The sequence below is a fragment of the Schistocerca nitens genome, chromosome 2 (genome assembly GCF_023898315.1).
Source record: "Schistocerca nitens isolate TAMUIC-IGC-003100 chromosome 2, iqSchNite1.1, whole genome shotgun sequence".
Classification (NCBI taxonomy): domain Eukaryota; kingdom Metazoa; phylum Arthropoda; class Insecta; order Orthoptera; family Acrididae; genus Schistocerca; species Schistocerca nitens.
Window position 1 is genome coordinate 45,555,264 of NC_064615.1, and position 19,840 is coordinate 45,575,103.

At 43.5% G+C, this 19,840-nt stretch overlaps 1 protein-coding gene across 1 annotated transcript in view; it reads right to left on the bottom strand.

Moving 5' to 3' along the window:
- The window catches only part of LOC126234828 (reversion-inducing cysteine-rich protein with Kazal motifs), a 383,413-nt gene that overhangs the window by 106,079 nt on the left and 257,494 nt on the right, over positions 1–19,840 (bottom strand). The gene's annotated exons all lie outside the window — the stretch shown is intronic.

Genomic DNA, 19,840 nt, shown 5'->3' on the forward strand with positions numbered 1-19,840 from the left:
GAGACAGTAATTGTGGTCAGCAGAAACAGATATGGGTCCGACAGGCACTGAAAGAATGCAATTACATCATAAGTTTATAACAGAGTTACACCATAAGATTATAATAGAAAGTATGTAATTCAAAGTAATAAGTACACGGAGTAAAATTACATTATTGACTTACTATGTGCTAATGATGTCACTGTAACAGCACTATCTTGCAAATTGTCGAAAGATCGCTTTCTGGGTTGTGGTCGTAATACTTTATCTTGCTTTTGTAAATGTGGTGGAAAGTTAAAGATAGTAGGTACTGCTTTTGACAAAAGGCGCCTCTGGACATTTGTGTGGTACATATATTTCTCTTCAAAATGAGCTGAACAGAGGTAACTGGCTGTAGTAGGAAACCAGTTTTCTCGCTTCATATTTATAACCCATCTTTTTGTAATTTCCTTATCTTTTAAAGGAAATCTGTAATCAACGATAAATAAATTACTTTCCTGCGTTTGTCTTAAGCATAATTACAGTTCCAATGCAAATGACTCTTTAATAAACATTAAAAAACGTGTGTCGTATTTCGGTACTAATATACTTACTTATTATATGAAATATTTGTTGTTTTATCGCTGCGATTTGTGCAGTTGAACGCTGAACACACTGCAGGCATGTTGACTTTATATTTTGTAACAAAAAAGTCAACTAGAAAAGTTAAATATTGCAGTAATATCACAACAGCTGACACACTTCCAACACAAACAACAGTAACGCTTTCCTAATGTTTAGACTAAGGAGAACATGGCGGCCGAGTTAGCGTTGGTTGCCGCTAGGAGCGCTGTAACTAGTATCTCAGCCACTCTATGAAATTGTAGCTCGTTGGTCCAACTGGTCCAGTCCCCCCACCAATGAAATATCCCCGGCAATATCGGTTCCAACAATGGGCCCTCACATGTGGGTCAGTCGCGTTGACCACTCGGAATGGAGGTGAACAGTTCATAAGTTATACATATAAAATCAATGGACATTTTTAAAAGTTCACACTGGTCTTCTGGAAGATGGTGATCTGTTACTCGCGTTTGTAATTTGTCACAGCTATATTCTCAAACTTAATGTACAGATATCAACTCTGGTTGTGACGTATACGCTCCTATATTACCAATGAATCTCTCGGAGAGCGTGCCATGAACGTGTCAGATTCCCGCATGGTTTATCACTCACCACTTCCATCGAGGCAGGGTTTCAAAGGAAACTGTAAACCGTAACCACATTCTCTTATCTATCAGGGTGGCGAGAAGACGTGATACACAAGTTCTTCGTCTAGCTTCTTGCACATCGACAGCTCTACTAATCGACACTGTGCTCAGCTATCGAGTTTTCCATCATGGCATCCGCCATCAGATCCACAAGAAAACTGCAAAACGGTTGACCACAGCCAATTTCCTTTCGCTCGTACACTGTAGACACGATAAAAAGAAAACAAACCAGGTTTAGTTACGCCAACGACCTGCGGCAACGTCGGCTGTTGTGGCCGAGCGGTTCTAGGCGCTTCAGTCTGGAACCGCGCGACCGCTACGCTCACAATGTTCGAATCCTGCCTCGGGCATGGATATGTGTGATGTCCTTAGGTTAGTTAGGTTTAAGTAGTTCTAAGTTCTAGGGGACTGATGACCTCAGGTGCTAAGTCCTATAGTGCTCAGAGCCATTTGAACCATTTTTGTACTTGGGGTAACAATGTAAAGCTCAACTGAACAGTTAGAAGAAATCCTACCAGATGACATAAAGGTAGTGGGGAAGCACTTTCGCAAATCGTGACTACAGCAAAATATCAACAAAACGGAGGTTTCCTACTTCCACACAAATAATAAACTTGCCAGCAGATAATTTAAAATTTGAACACACTACATTTACAATAAAACACCAAAGAATCTGGGGTTAATACACGAGATTATTTTTCAGAGAGCATCTAACATAAAGGGACGAAAAATTGAAAACAAGAAACATCATCCAAAAGCTTTGTGGTACAACCTGGGAAGTATCGGCATTACCACTACATTCCTCTGCCCTGGGTCTCTGTATTCGTAAACGCTGAATATTGTCCCCAGTTTGGCAAACAAATCACACCCAAAATAGTCAATCAACTAAATAACACTATGAGTGTGATTGCTGGAGTTATCAGATCAGTACCTATGGAATTGCTGCCAGTCCTACGCCCATTCCACCCTCACAACTACTTCGCGTAAGTGCTCTCACGAACCAGGACAATAAGTTGTCATAATAAAAACCTATCAGTGCATCAAGATACTGATGATGCAAACCACAACCGACTCTGCTCTAGATGACCAAACGACGTTGTGGAATTTGAGTTCAACCTTTACGAACGCACGGACACAAGAATGAACTGGACAACAAAATAATGAAATGCCGTATATCACCCGAAAACCACGGAGATTTCACTTGCCACCCAAACTATGATCACTGCTAAACATAAGTAGAACAAAACATGGCAGATGTACGTATGTCTTACACAAAGCAACCATCCCCATATTCTGATTGTGGGAAACCGCAGATCACAGACACGTCACTGACAAATGCCGCAAAATAACACGTGGAACAATCACCCAAATCCTATCTCGTCCACTTGACTTCAACTTTGATATCAAGTGACCACGATGGGTTTATAAATCTTATTTCATTCACATACACCCTTTTCAATGTTGCAATTTGCATAAATTTTGCAATATGATTCCGTAACCTTTGGGTATTGCAAAGAAATGAGCCAGAAGATTGAAAAAACGTGATTTTGAAAATATGTTCGTCCCAAAAATATCTTTTATGTGACAAAACGTGTAAAACACCATTTTATACCAGGAAATAAGTCATAGTGTTCTGGTGGCAATCACTCTAACAAATATTCCTGAAAATACGACCTGACTAGGAAAGGGCGCAGTTCAGTATTTGCCCAGTAAGTTGAGGATTTCGGTAGTAATGAATGGTGTTTCAGGTACCTTCTGTAAGCTCAAAAATGGTTCAAATGGCTCTGAGCACTATGGGAGTTAATATCTGAGGTCATCAGTCCCCTAGAACTTAGAACTACTTAAGCCTAACTAACCTAAGGACATCACACACATCCATGCCCGAGCCAGGATTCGAGCCTGCGACCGTAGCAGTCGCGCGGTACCGGACTGAAGCGCCGAAAATCGCTCGGCCACGGTGGCCGGCCTTCTGTATGCAAGGCTGTGGTAAGCTACCCCAAAAAATATTTCGCGTCTATCTTTTTCCTTGTTAATTTAACTGCTTTCGTGAGCGTGTTTAACGAAGCAAGTTTCAGCTAAATGGCCCAACCTTTCGAACCGGTTTAATTGATTGGCTCCATATCATGTAACGCTTATGCGCATTAACGTGTAAATACCTTCCTTTAAATTAACGAGCTGAGGACCCGTTGATCACCTGAATGGACCGCCAAGGTAGACGATATGGATGGGAATTTGTGTGCGCACGGTACCTAGGTTTTTCCACAACAGTGTTCCTGACCGTCGCTGTCAGTTCCGTATTGACAAAACTATTCCTTATAGCTTACGTGGGACAGAGCTTGTCGGTTTTTATTACAAAGTATCCCATATTAATGTCGTAACTACCCTTAAATCTGCGAGAACACTATTAATGAGTAGCCGGCCATTGTGGCCAAGCGGTTCTAGACGCTTCTATCTGGAACCTCTGCGACCGCTACGGTCGCAGGTTCGAATCCTGCCTCGGGCATGGATATGTGTGATGTCCTTAGGTTAGTTAGGTTTAAGTAGTTCTAAGTTCTAGGGGGACTGATGTCCTCAGATGCTGATTCCCAAAGTCCTCAGAGCCATTTGAACCATTTGATTTATTAATGAATAATTCGTTTCCATCAGTAGTAAGACATACGCCGTGTCTGTGGTTGCAGGCAGTGTTGAAAACTCACCCTGCACCTCCCTTCCACTCTTTAGGTCGCTCGCTCACCCCAAGTTCGTACACAGCAATAGTACTGCAGGAATATGGATTTTGATGGTTTCAAGCGATCCTTTTCTCTGATACAACTTTTAGCAAGAAGTGAGTTTTACTAAATTTGAAAACTGAATAACCTCGCTGGTAGTGAAAGGGAACGGTTCTGTTTGACATGGTTATTTTCAGAAAGTTTTGACCATAAAAGTGAATGAAGTTCCGAATTTCATGAATGTACTCAAGCTCTGTAGTATCGATGTAACCATTTGGTTTATAAGCTTGTGTTTGAGACCAGAGATGTTGGTCAGAAAGTGAGTCAGAGAATCGCTGCAGGCAGTGTGTTTGACAGTCTGGCAACGTGTTTGGTTTGAAAAGGATGGGAGTGTGGCTGCCGTGTAGTGGAGTCAGCATTATTTGAAAAGGATTTTATAATAATATGTTTTGAGGAAAAATATTGAGGATGTTGGATATAATGATTGGATTTAAGTTCTGCGTTTTATTGAAAACACTGTTCTTTCTGGTCACCCAAACATGTTTCGGCAACTCTGTGCCTTCATCAGTGAGTTTTGTTTATTGAAAACTTGGTTTTACATTATATAGTTTTGCAGGACAGTCTGAATGCTGTCATGCAGTGATAGCCGACGGGGATAGGACACATAACAACGTCGTGCATACCGTGTTTTGCGAAGTTAAAAGACGTCTGTTACACAAATTCATTTAATATGTGTGTGCAGTGAACTCAGAATGCGAAAGAAGAAGCTATTAGTGCAGGACACAATACGGATGGGTCTGCACAACCATGTAATGTAAAATCAAATTTTTCAATAAACAAAACCAACTGATGATGGCACAGAGGTGCCGAAACATGTTTGGGTGACAAGAAAAAAAAGTATTTTGTACGAAAGTCGGAAACTATATCCCGCAATTTTAACTACAAACACGGAAAAAATACAAGAGCTACAAATACAAAACTTAAATAGTCAGTAAATGAATGACATGAATGTAAGAATGACCAAAGCCAATTTTTAAGGTAATCTAGATTTTTATATTTGTAACTGTGTAGTTTCTTCTTGTTAGAATATTGCGTATGGTTGAAGTTCGCTGTAGACATCTTACAATACAACATAGCGTCTTGTCTTATGGTTGAAACAAGCGTCAAGGAAGGCAACTGTGCACGTGAATGTTATTAAGAAAAATTTTGCTAATTTGTCAAGGTCTCAGAACTTCAAGAAAAAGTCGTATTGTTGTAATGAACATAGTTAAACTTGGAGTCTTTGCTCTCTTTTACCAGTCGTTAAGCTTAGTTCCCTAATTTCAATTTCTTTCGTGACTCTGTTTGTACACTCTTATTGCACATCACGGGTTGTGCAGTTAGAAGCATTTATGAAAACTGATTAATACCGTCTTGCATTGCACATTGCAAGTACGGCAGATGAAATTTGAATTTTGGCAGTCACAGGTATGCCAATAAATTTAGTTACAATCGAAGTTCATGTCCATTGTAAAGCACAATGACTGTCAGAGTGTCTATGTGCAAATATCAGTATCAGTCCTGAATCTTAATACCAGCCAAGATTTCATTAAAGTGCTGTCTCCTGAATTTTCAAGCAGTTTTATCAGAAAGTGAGATGTGTTAATTTTTACGTTGATTTGCTCTGTAATCATGATTGTAAATGGTACAGTGACTGTTTAAAATACTAAGATAAAGATTATCTGTATTCAGGGCCATCATTTTAATCTGAGTCTTTTTTTTTTTTTTTTTTTTTTTTTTTTTTTTTTTTTTTTTTTTGCATCAGATGGAACAAGTAAATTTCATTGGAAACGGTTTGCTTTCTGGATTTCGCACATCGCTCAGATCTTTCTGTTGCTATGGACTAGAATTTGAGTATTTCGATATCTACATAAATTTATACACATCTCAGATACCAACTCGACAGTTGACAATCACAAGTTTAAGGTTGCAATATTGTGATAAGTAAAAATTGCTATCACCCTATAGCTGACATGCTGAGTCGCGGACAGCCACAACAAGTTTAAGTTTTAGACATTACTTTCAGTTGTACAAAACGTTCTCCAGTGACGCCTCATTATGGCAAGTTAGGGTTAAGTACCCCAGAGTAGGTTCGCTAGTCAATTTAGTATGGGCCCTAACTAAACGAGCGCACGATCGAAGTACGTCTTGGACCCTGTAGATGAAATACAGGTTATGGAAAATCCTACATAGACACTGGTGCTCACGGAAATCTCTTCGTTATTTCTAACTGAACAATCCTTTAGGTTCCTTCGAAGACTTATGAAAGCCTCTGTGCTGTACAAGTAATTCCCTGCTCTTCGCTTAATCACATCGCATCTGCTACACGTGTTTCACTGCCTCTTCAGGCCATCCGTCACATCTGTTAAAAAACCGACTCCTCCGATTTCTGCATACCGACGAATCTCTGTTTGCACTGTGAAGTAGTCTTGCCCACTTTTCCACACACGGCTTCTACACAAAATAGTTCCTTTTGAACTCGCCTAACAGTGCGTAAAACGTTCCTTTTTTACTGCAGCGACAGTCACTACAAACGAGCGTTCTTGAGTTAATCCCTCTTTGAAGCTTATTTCCGAATAATAAACAAAAAAGTTACTAGACGTCTTTTCTATGATGAGATGACTGCCGACAGCGACAATAAAAATCGGTACCGGTACATTAGGTAAATCTTTGAAGGGTCATTTGTATGACATTAACAATTACGATTACCTGGTTTATATTTATCACTTAGCAGCTCAGTCCGGTCCATAGTTTGATACAGAGACGATGTTAAATTGCATTTCCCCACATAACTGGGTGGAAGAGTCAGTTCAAAGATTGGAGGAACAATCACTCAGCTGACTAGTTTGACGTGGTCTGCTATGACTTTCTCTTCTGTGCTAACCTTCAAAATAGCGCTGGCAGCCAGCGTCCTTAACTATTTGTCGGATATATTCCGATATCTGTCTTCCTGTAGAGTTTTTATTCCCCAATGAAATTATTCCCTGATCTCTTAATACATGTCTTATTGTCCTGTTTCTTCTTCTTGTGAAGATTTTCTACATTTTCATTTCTTTGCCGATTGTCTAGAGAAGCTCCTCATTTCTTATGTTATTAGACCACCTCGTTTTTAACCCCCTCGTGTAGCACCACACCTCATACTCATAGACCATGACTCACTATCATATAATGCTGTGCTCTAAATGTACGTCCTCAGAAAATTCTTCCTCAGATTAAGGCCAATATTTCACACTAGGAGACTTCCTTTGAAAAATGACACATTACCTACTTGAGCTGCAGGCACAGTACTTCATTTATACAACCATCTTCAGTCTTCTGACGATCAGGTCCATTAAGGTAATCACAGCATCTTGTTAGGTGAAACATAAAGTCATTATCGTCAGTCGGTAAAACCTTGAATAATATACTGTTATAATGTTGTTGTAGTTGTTATGGTCTTCAGTCCAGAGACTGGTTTGATGCAGCTCTCCATGCTACACTATCCTGTGCAAGCTTCTTCAGCTCCCAGTACCTACTGTAACCTACATCCTTCTGAATCTGCTTAGTGTATTCATCTCTTGGTCCACCTCTACGATTTTTACCCTCCACGCTGCCCTCCAATACGAAATTGGTGATCCCTTCATGCCTCAGAGTACGTCCTACCAACCGATCCCTTCTTCTAGTCAAGCTGTGCCACAAATTTCTCTTCTCCCCATTTCTATTCAATACCTCCTCATTAGTTATGTGGTCTACTCATCTAATCTTCAGCATTCTTCTGTAGCGCCACATTTCGAAAGCTTCTATTCTCTTCTTATCTAAACTATTTATCGTCCATCACTTCCATAGATGGCTACACTCCACACAAATACTTTCAGACATTTAAATCTATAATCGATGTTAACAAATTTCTCTTCTTCAGAAACGCTTTCCTTGCCGTTGCCATTCTACATAAATCACGTCATGAGTCTATAAAAACTGTGCCAGAGAGTGTACCTATTCCTGCTAAAAATGTAATCGTCGTTAACGCTGTGAAAACATTGATATCACACATACGATATGATGACAGTGTATTATTCAAGGTTTTATCATCTGACTATAACGATTAACGATTTTATATTTTGGCTAACATGTCGCTGTGAATATTTTTATGAACCTGATGACAGTCAGACTACTGAAACTAGTTGTATAAAGATTTTACCACCAGCTAAAAGCGGTAATATGAAATTTTTCAAATGTATTAGTACCTCCTGAAAATATGTTGTGACTTCGCTTTTTTGACAGGACTGCCTATCTATGGTACTATGTGTTTAATGTTCTCCTTGCTTCGTCTCTCATTTGCCCCTTTGCTTCCAAAGTAGCAGAATTCCTTAACTTTGTTTACTTCGTGCTCCCTAATTTTGCTATTACGTTTATCGCTAATCTAAGGGCCGGCCACTTTCTACACGATCGTTCCTAGTAAAACACTTCGAGTTGACAGTTTTATCTTCGAGATTCTGAAGAAATATGTTCTTTTGTAATCTGAAGTGAATTTCATTTAGCAACGCTTTTCAGCCAGTGTTTTAGGTGCCTTGGAATGGTGTCAAGCCGAGAGTTTTGAAATACTATCATTTTAAACGTGTAAGTGCTTACGAGCTGCCTCCCATCGAGTTTTCGCTTGGCTAATTGCTTAATGTCGGCCGACGTCCGAAGTCGGCGCTGCCACACTCCGCCAGTTACAGTGGTCGGCCCCCGTCTGTGGGCGACTTCCCAGCAGGTAAACCCATTTTGGATGCATGAGTGATTTCGTGCAACCGTTCATCAGGGGAGATTGTACGGCACGATATCGCTTTCGCTATAAAGTAAATCAGTAAATAAATGAAGAGTTAACGTCCGGGCGGAGGCTGATTTTTAATTAAAGCCCGTCATTATCCTAACGACGCGATGAATGAAAGGGTCGTGGCGGGCTACCGTCCATAATTCAGCAGCCGCTGGCTGAAGGAGCGGGCCCGGTCCTCCGACGTGGCGTGGCGAAGCCTGCCGCTAACCGGAAATCAATCTCCCTCCCCGCGCGTTGCGTGTTGTCCCACCGCCGCTGTGGACGCCGTCGCGCGTGGACAACTCGGCTCGTTTGTCAGACCCCGCGGGAACTTCACAGCGAGTCGTTTTCCCATAACAGAGCAGACGACTGTGCTCTCGTCCCCCTTACGGCGTAGGATCAGTGAAGTTCTACCACGACGTCACAGTCCGGTGACAGCTTGCAAGTGGAAATCCAGAGCTTGCCATCATACAGCCTTCCGCTGCTACAGACGAGCTCCCTGCATTCCGTGCTGATGATACTTCTTTTATGGCTGTACTACTCGCCAAATGCTGCTTTCCGTGCTGAGAGTCGGCGTTCCGGCAGATATGAAATACTTTTCTTACCGTCTGATTTCTTCTCTCATATACACTCCTGGAAATGGAAAAAAGAACACATTGACACCGGTGTGTCAGACCCACCATACTTGCTCCGGACACTGCGAGAGGGCTGTACAAGCAATGATCACACGCACGGCACAGCGGACACACCAGGAACCGCGGTGTTGGCCGTCGAATGGCGCTAGCTGCGCAGCATTTGTGCACCGCCGCCGTCAGTGTCAGCCAGTTTGCCGTGGCATACGGAGCTCCATCGCAGTCTTTAACACTGGTAGCATGCCGCGACAGCGTGGACGTGAACCGTATGTGCAGTTGACGGACTTTGAGCGAGGGCGTATAGTGGGCATGCGGGAGGCCGGGTGGACGTACCGCCGAATTGCTCAACACGTGGGGCGTGAGGTCTCCACAGTACATCGATGTTGTCGCCAGTGGTCGGCGGAAGGTGCACGTGCCCGTCGACCTGGGACCGGACCGCAGCGACGCACGGATGCACGCCAAGACCGTAGGATCCTACGCAGTGCCGTAGGGGACCGCACCGCCACTTCCCAGCAAATTAGGGACACTGTTGCTCCTGGGGTATCGGCGAGGACCATTCGCAACCGTCTCCATGAAGCTGGGCTACGGTCCCGCACACCGTTAGGCCGTCTTCCGCTCACGCCCCAACATCGTGCAGCCCGCCTCCAGTGGTGTCGCGACAGGCGTGAATGGAGGGACGAATGGAGACGTGTCGTCTTCAGCGATGAGAGTCGCTTCTGCCTTGGTGCCAATGATGGTCGTATGCGTGTTTGGCGCCGTGCAGGTGAGCGCCACAATCAGGACTGCATACGACCGAGGCACACAGGGCCAACACCCGGCATCATGGTGTGGGGAGCGATCTCCTACACTGGCCGTACACCACTGGTGATCGTCGAGGGGACACTGAATAGTGCACGGTACATCCAAACCGTCATCGAACCCATCGTTCTACCATTCCTAGACCGGCAAGGGAACTTGCTGTTCCAACAGGACAATGCACGTCCGCATGTATCCCGTGCCACCCAACGTGCTCTAGAAGGTGTAAGTCAACTACCCTGGCCAGCAAGATCTCCGGATCTGTCCCCCATTGAGCATGTTTGGGACTGGATGAAGCGTCGTCTCACGCGGTCTGCACGTCCAGCACGAACGCTGGTCCAACTGAGGCGCCAGGTGGAAATGGCATGGCAAGCCGTTCCACAGGACTACATCCAGCATCTCTACGATCGTCTCCATGGGAGAATAGCAGCCTGCATTGCTGCGAAAGGTGGATATACACTGTACTAGTGCCGACATTGTGCATGTTCTGTTGCCTGTGTCTATGTGCCTGTGGTTCTGTCAGTGTGATCATGTGATGTATCTGACCCCAGGAATGTGTCAATAAAGTTTCCCCTTCCTGGGACAATGAATTCACGGTGTTCTTATTTCAATTTCCAGGAGTGTAGAACTTAATTTTATTTCCGTTATCTACGCGAAATTTTAAAGATTTTGCAGAAGTAAAAAAAAAAAAAAAAAACATTGCTTAAGGTTCGCGTATGGTTCATTTTGGCTCATATATGGTACTAGGCAGCAAAGGACTTGGAAGAGCAGTTGAACGGAATGGACAGTGTCTTGAAAGGAGGATACAAGATGAACGTCAACAGAAGCAAAACGAGGATAATGGAATGTAGTCGAATTAACTCGGGTGATGCTGAGGGAAATAGATTAGGAAATGAGACGCTTTAAGTAGTAAAGGAGTTTTGCTATTTGGGGAGCAAAATGACTGATGATGGTCGAAGTAGAGAAGATATAAAATGTAGACTGGCAGTGGCAAGGAAAGCGTTTCTGAAGAAGAGAAATTTGTTAACATCGAGTATAGATTTAAGTGTCAGGAAGTCGTTTCTGAAAGTATTTGTATGGAGTGTAGCCATGTATGGATGTGAAACATGGACGATAAATAGTTTGGACAAGAAGAGAATAGAAGCTTTCGAAATGTGGTGCTACAGAAGAATGCTGAAGATTAGATGGGTAGATCACATAACTAATTATGAAGTATTGAACAGAATTGGGGAGAAGAGGAGTTTGTGGCACAATTTGACAAAAAAAAAGGGACCGGTTGGTAGGACATGTTCTGAGGCATCAAGGGATCACAAATTTAGTATTGGAGGGCAGCGTGGAGGGTAAAAACCGTAGAGGGAGACCAAGAGATTAATACACTAAGCAGATTCAGAAGGATGTAGGTTGCAGTAAGTACTGGGAGATCAAGAAGCTTGCACAGGATAGGGTAGCATGCTGAGCTGCATCAAACCATTCTCAGGACTGAAGGCCACAACAACAACATCATGGTAGTAAATGAAATGTAGATAATGACTCCGTCGTCAGGCCACGAGTGGCCTACCGGGACCATCCGACCGCCGTGTCATCCTCATGGAGGATGCGGATAGGAGGGGCGTGGGGTCAGCACACCGCTCTCCCGGTCGTGATGATCGTATTCTTGAGCGAAGCCGCTACTATTCGGTCGAGTAGCTCCTCAATTGGCATCACGAGGCTGAGTGCACCCCGAAAAATGGCTACACCGCATGGCGGCCTGGATGGTCACCCATCCAAGTGCCGACCACGCCCGACAGCGCTTAACTTCGGTGATCTCACGGGAACTGGTGTATCGACTGCGGCAAGGCCGTTGCCGAAATGTAGATAAGACATGAGAATTTTATTTAAAATTGAGAGCACAACGATATCTGACTTATTTCTCGAGTTATTGGGTTCTATATCCGAAGGACGGTGGCGTGCGACACACCCATTCCGTCCTTGCGCTTCGCGAATCATTTCGTCATAACAATCGTCATATCTTACAAAGAATTCAGGATACGGAAGCGAGGTTTCTTGTAAATTACAGGACGCAGTTAGGCACATATGTTGGCAATAAATTGTAGAAACCTTCTGTGGAAGTAACTCGTCGACAGCAGTGCGAGGTCGGCAACTAAGGACGCATACAGACGCCCATAGCACCAAAGGAAGAACCCACTGGAGCGCATATACAAGTCCATAGCACCTGCGGAGCAGCGTAGTAGGGTCTGTCTACAAGCCCACGGCAGCGAAAGGACTAATCCCTCTCTTGCTTGACGCCTTAAGTGATTAATATCGAAGAGGGAGGGAGATCACGGTTCAACTTCGAATACAGCACGAGGTCAACTCTAGCTATGAAGTTCATTGATAGATACGGCGAACCTTTCAGTATTTTCGTTTACTCATTCTTCTTCTTTCTTCCGTTCCATATAATAGAACAAGAAGAAAGAAGCTACAGCTTAACGTCTAGTCAGGAACTGCTTCGTGAGAGAGGGTCATCTTCTTGTTTTCAGTAGGATGGTGGAAAGAGGCGGCCACTGCATTGTAGTATCTTATCACTGCCGTTAATTATTTTTATGCGATATTAATTTTATTTGCGTCCTAAAACGTATCTTTGAAGCTCAGAGGAAAGCAAGGCAGTTTTCAGCTTATCGTTGCGTGGAATTGGTTCCTACTGCCGGATGTTCGTGTCGCTGTGGCACAATATTTCAGCCACGTAACTCGTTGCCTTCTTCAGATGCTACCTGAAACTGCCGTATTGGAGGATCTCGTCCAGTATTTGTGCCCAGAGGGCGCTGGGTGCTCTCTCTGCCGTGCGCGCCCGCCTGGCGCTGCTTGTAATGTGTCTCAGGTAGCACCTGAAGAAGGCAACGAGTTACGTGGCCGAAACATTGTGCCAGAGCGACACAAACATCCGGCAGTAGACCCGATTATTCCACATGTCAAGTTCTCGCCGGGAAGGCCTGAAGAGTTACAAGTATGCTCTTGTATAATTTTGTGCCACGTAAGGAACATAGACGTTTATATAATGTCATCACTTAGAGAGCAATTGGAAGGGATTAATCAGAAACTAAGGCGTAAAAAGGAGGCATTTATCATTCGCAGTTAGAAATCTCAATATCTCTTATCGTTAAAAATGTTTGTTTTCCTGTTAAAATATTATTTATATTTGTTTTCTGGCGTTACGTGTATTGTTGAACCAAGCGGCTACGACGACTGAGAGTTAAAAGTTCTATGGATGGAGTTTATAAACTCGTAGACTGTTTGGTTGTTGTGTGACTAATTGTATTTGCAGTGGTAATGGTCATAGTTGGTTATACATTGTTGAAATCTAGGCAACGATACAGAGTTTATAAGTACCAGTCTCATTTCTATTAAGATTATCTCTTATGAACGTATTCTTTTTTTTTTCTCTGTACCTGAATCCATAAATTCATACATATTTCCATTTCACCAATATCATTATTTATTTATTCACATTCGTGGACATTGCTGCACTATTAAAAAAAATATTCTGGTTTGGAAAATGTTATATATCGGAATTACCAAGAGATACCAATAAAACAATCCTTTATTTACTACCAGTTCCGATCATCTGATCATCTTGAAGTATCCGAAAAGTATTTACAACAGCCTGCATGTAGATCAAAGCCCTGTTGCGTCACTATCGTTAATAGTAAAATTCATTATACAGTCAACAGTAATATTTAACCGTACCTTTAACAAATCTTCGCAATCATATTTTTTTCCCACTGAGTGCATTCGTGAAACCTGATTATTATAGTGCACAAAGACCGATTTACTGTGCCAGTACATTTTATTATTGACTGTGTAATGTATTTCACTGTTGATGGCATTGACGCATAACATCTACATCTACATCTACATCTATACTCCGCGAGCCACCTTACGGTGTGTGGCGGAGGGTACTTATTGTACCACTATCTGATCCCCCCTTCCCTGTTCCATTCACGAATTGTGCGTGGGAAGAACGACTGCTTGTAAGTCTCCGTATTTGCTCTAATTTCTCGGATCTTTTCGTTGTGATCATTACGCGAGATATATGTGGGCGGTAGTAATATGTTGCCCATCTCTTCCCGGAATGTGCTCTCTCGTAATTTCGATAATAAACCTCTCCGTATTGCGTAACGCCTTTCTTGAAGTGTCCGCCACTGGAGCTTGTTCAGCATCTCCGTAACGCTCTCGCGCTGACTAAATGTCCCCATGACGAATCGCGCTGCTTTTCGCTGGATCATGTCTATCTCTTCTATTAATCCAACCTGGTAAGGGTCCCATACTGATGAGCAATACTCAAGAATCGGACGAACAAGCGTTTTGTAAGCTACTTCTTTCGTCGATGAGTCACATTTTCTTAGAATTCTTCCTGTGAATCTCAACCTGGCGCCTGCTTTTCCCACTATTTGTTTTATGTGATCATTCCACTTCAGATCGCTCCGGATAGTAACTCCTAAGTATTTTACGGTCGTTACCGCTTCCAATGATTTACCACCTATGGCATAATCGTACTGGAATGGATTTCTGCCCCTATGTATGCGCATTATATTACATTTATCTACGTTTAGGGAAAGCTGCCAGCTGTCGCACCATTCATTAATCCTCTGCAGGTCTTCCTGGAGTACGTACGAGTCTTCTGATGTTGCTACTTTCTTGTAGACAACCGTGTCATCTGCAAATAGCCTCTCGGAGCTACCGATGTTGTCAACTAAGACATTTATGTATATTGTAAACAATAAAGGTCCTATCACGCTTCCTTGCGGTACTCCCGAAATTACCTCTACATCTGCAGATTTTGAACCGTTAAGAATGACATGTTGTGTTCTTTCTTCTAGGAAATCCTGAATCCAATCACAAACCTGGTCCGATATTCCGTAAGCTCGTATTTTTTTCACTAAACGTAAGTGCGGAACCGTATCAAATGCCTTCCTGAAGTCCAGGAATACGGCATCAATCTGCTCGCCAGTGTCTACGGCACTGTGAATTTCTTGGACAAATAGGGCGAGCTGAGTTTCACATGATCTCTGTTTGCGGAATCCATGTTGGTTATGATGAAGGAGATTTGTATTATCTAAGAACGTCATAATACGAGAACATAAAACATGTTCCATTATTCTACAACAGATTGACGTAAGCGAAATAGGCCTATAATTATTCGCATCTGATTTATGACCCTTCTTGAAAATGGGAACGACCTGCGCTTTCTTCCAGTCGCTTGGTACTTTACGTTCTTCCAGAGATCTACGATAAATTGCTGATAGAAAGGGGGCAAGTTCTTTAGCATAATCACTGTAGAATCTTACGGGTATCTCGTCTGGTCCGGATGCTTTTCCGCTACTAAGTGATAGCAGTTGTTTTTCAATTCCGATATCGTTTATTTCAATATTTTCCATTTTGGCGTCCGTGCGACGGCTGAAGTCAGGGACCGTGTTACGATTTTCCGCAGTGAAACAGTTTCGGAACACTGAATTCAGTATTTCTGCCTTTCTTCGGTCGTCCTCTGTTTCGGTGCCATCGTGGTCAACGAGTGACTGAATAGGGGATTTAGATCCGCTTACCGATTTTACATATGACCAAAACTTTTTAGGGTTCTTGTTTAGATTGTTTGCCAATGTTTTATGTTCGAATTCGTTGAATACTTCTCTCATTGCTCTCTTTACGCTCTTTTTAGCTTCGTTCAGCTTTTCCTTATCAGCTATGATTCGACTACTCTTAAACCTATGATGAAGCTTTCTTTGTTTCCGTAGTACCTTTCGTACATGATTGTTATACCACGGTGGATCTTTCCCCTCGCTTTGGACCTTAGTCGGTACGAACTTATCTAAGGCGTACTGGACGATGTTTCTGAATTTTTTCCATTTTTGTTCCACATCCTCTTCCTCAGAAATGAACGTTTGATGGTGGTCACTCAGATATTCTGCGATTTGTGCCCTATCACTCTTGTTAAGCAAATATATTTTCCTTCCTTTCTTGGCATTTCTTATTACACTTGCAGTCATTGATGCAACCACTGACTTATGATCACTGATACCCTCTTCTACATTCACGGAGTCGAAAAGTTCCGGTCTATTTGTTGCTATGAGGTCTAAAACGTTAGCTTCACGAGTTGGTTCTCTAACTATCTGCTCGAAGTAATTCTCGGACAAGGCAGTCAGGATAATGTCACAAGAGTCTCTGTCCCTGGCTCCAGTTCTGATAGTGTGACTATCCCATTCTATACCTGGTAGATTGAAGTCTCCCCCTATTACAATAGTATGATCACGAAACTTCTTCACGACGTTCTGCAGGTTCTCTCTGAGGCGCTCAACTACTACGGTTGCTGATGCAGGTGGTCTATAGAAGCATCCGACTATCATATCTGACCCACCTTTGATACTTAACTTAACCCAGATTATTTCACATTCGCATTCGCTAATAACTTCACTGGACATTATTGAATTCTTTACTGCTATAAATACTCCTCCACCATTGGCGTTTATCCTATCCTTGCGGTATATATTCCATTCTGTGTCTAGGATTTCGTTACTGTTCACTTCCGGTTTTAACCAACTTTCCGTTCCTAATACTATATGCGCACTATTTCCTTCAATAAGCGATACTAATTCAGGAACCTTGCCCTGGATACTCCTGCAGTTTACCAATATTACGTTAACTTTTCCTGTTTTTGGTCTCTGAGGACGGACGTTCTTTATCAACGATGCTGATGTTCTCTCTGGTAAGCCGTCAGGTATTTTATCGTTTCGCCCAAGGGGGGTCCCTCTAACCTAAAAAACCCCCGTGTGCACGCCACACGTACTCTGCTACCCTAGTAGCTGCTTCCGGTGTGTAGTGCACGCCTGACCTGTCTAGGGGGGCCCTACAGTTCTCCACCCAATAACGGAGGTCGATGAATTTGCAACCATTATAGTCGCAGAGTCGTCTGAGCCTCTGGTTTAGACCCTCCACACGGCTCCAAACCAGAGGACCGCGATCGACTCTGGGCACTATGCTGCAGATATTAAGCTCAGCTTGCACTCCGCGTGCGATGCTGGTTGTCTTCACCAAATCAGCCAGCCGCCGGAAGGAACCAAGGATGGCCTCAGAACCCAAGCGGCAGGCGTCATTCGTTCCGACATGTGCTACTATCTGCAGCCGGTCACACCCAGTGCGTTCAATAGCTGCCGGAAGGGCCTCCTCCACATTACGGACGAGACCCCCCGGCAAGCACACCGAGTGCACACTGGCATTCTTCCCCGACCTACCCGCTATTTTCCTGAGGGGCTCCATAACCCGCCTAACGTTGGAGCTCCCTATAACCAATAGGCCCGCCCTCTGTGACTGTCGGGACCTTGCCGGAGAATCGGCCACTGGCCCAACAGGCGAGGCATCCTGTGGTGGCTCGGAAACGATGTCATCACCACTAGGAAGCACCCCGTACCTGTTGGAAAGGGGTAAGGCAGCTGCCACGCGGCCAGATCCCACCTTCGCCTTTCGGCCAGGCACGCGCGAGCCCACCACCGTCCGCCATTCACCCTGGAGTGATGGCTGACCGGTAAGATGCTCACTGCCGGAAGACGCAGCGACATCAGGGGTTCCATGTGATTCCAAGGCCACCGAAGTAGGCATAGGTCTCACCACAGTTGCCCCAACGCCACTACGAGCCGACGCCTGCGCCTCGAGCTCGATGAGCCTAACAGACAAAGCCTCCACCTGCCCCCGAAGAGTGGCCAATTCTCCTTGCGTCCGCTCACAACAACCACAGTCCCTACACATGACTATGTTTACCCTACTCTATACGGTGACAAATTCCCAAGATAATCTTCTGATGAGCTACTCTGATAATCAAGAAACACTCACTGAAATACGAGACGCGAAAACTACGCTAGGTTTTCCCAGAAAAACTATTTAAAAGCTAAGCGCAGCAAATAAGTACAAAATAAATTTCTCTCCTAACGATCAAGAACTGTTAGTTTCTATGCAGAGCAGATAAACACAAATAGAATCCCTTCCTTAGTGGAAGGTCGTAAACAAAATGCAAAATAAACGCTTTATACAAACAGTACTCGCTGCTGCTGGTGCTCTCGCTCTGGCTGTCACAAGACAACTATTTTATTTGACACCACAGTAAGACCGTGGCCATGTGCGCTGTTATAAATAATTTTATGATAGGTAAATATGATCAGATGATCAAAAGCGGTAATCTTTCTTCCCTGCCTGTATGCCGCATCTTCACGGGGTCGGCATGCCTATAACTGGATTTGGCAGTGTTAGTGCAAGAAGGTAGCCGACTGCACTCTTTTTGTCGCCAACCCTTGTCCCTTCAAGATGGAATTTTTGTAAGCCAATTCTCTGCGTGTAGTGTTAGCCCGCGAGAGACTGTGCCGAGTTTTCTAAATGCTTGAAGATCGTTTAGCTGACGCATTTCATGGGTACCGACACGGTATTCATGTGGTCAGATGGAAACCGGCACGCGGGTTGCACAACGGTCGTTGTTAATTCTCCGGGTGGATTCGATCCACGGTCGGAGAGCCTCACTTTAATCCCGGAAGCGGTTTGCTAATGAGCGCTGGTAAACGTGCGGGTTGATCCAAACTGATAGTAAATAAACAATTATTTTACCAGCAGCTCTTGCTATTCGTAAAATATCATCTTTTCTCAAATATTGACTATAAGGTAACACCAGCACAAATTATCTGGCAGTCATTTAAAGAAATCAGGAAATAATGTCTGGGTGACGGTGCAAATACGTACGGACTTCAAAAAGAAAGTTAATACACGTCGCCCCACGCCTAAAAGTATTGTGCAACAAGAGTGGCCCATTGTCAGAAGAGATTACGTTTTCCGTGTTTCCTGCGTACACAGTTCTGATACCGTACGGGGAACAGTTGCGTCACGGTGTCGGATTGAAATGGAGGAGAAATTGTAAAGCTGAAGTAAGCGTGACAAAATGTCTAAACTGCACACAGGTTCACAGTGAACTACTGGCAGTATAAGAACGACATGCAACGTCACGTATTGAAATCGTGCCAAATATTTGACCATATTCGCATAAATGTGACACTTATCGGGAAATGCAGATCTCGCGCCATATTATTTTCGACAAGTTGAAACAACATAGAGGGGAACGGTGGGGACGTTCAAACAACGGTTGTCGAACGGCTCTGTGTCCAAGGAGTGGATATCTGTCGTCGAGGAACGGATTGATTCGTAGAATATTCCGGTCATCGTTTACAGAGATTTGGTGACTGTTGTGAAAAATAGTTAAATGTTTCTGCGTCACTTTTAAGTGAAGTTCGGCATTCAAGAAGAGTTACTTTGCCTGCCAAAATAATGTGTACCTTAATTTTCGAGTCCTCTCGTACTTAATCCTGGTACTTCTGTTAGTCCAGATTTTCAACAACTGCATCATCTTCCTCGATACGGTTTTAAATCAGTTCTTGCGACTGAGTGCAGTCTCGCTTTCTTTTACCTACATGTTCGTTCCGTCATGTTTGTGCACATGCTTGAACAACGGCGTCAACATGTTCGTAACATCACAGTCTTCTTTTCACTACTTATTTCTGGAATAATCGAATATGTATCGCAGCTACGCGATGAATCTGCATCTGTAGGCAAATAAAGGCGAATATGTACCATGAAATCTTCCAGTCACGTACTAGAGTTACT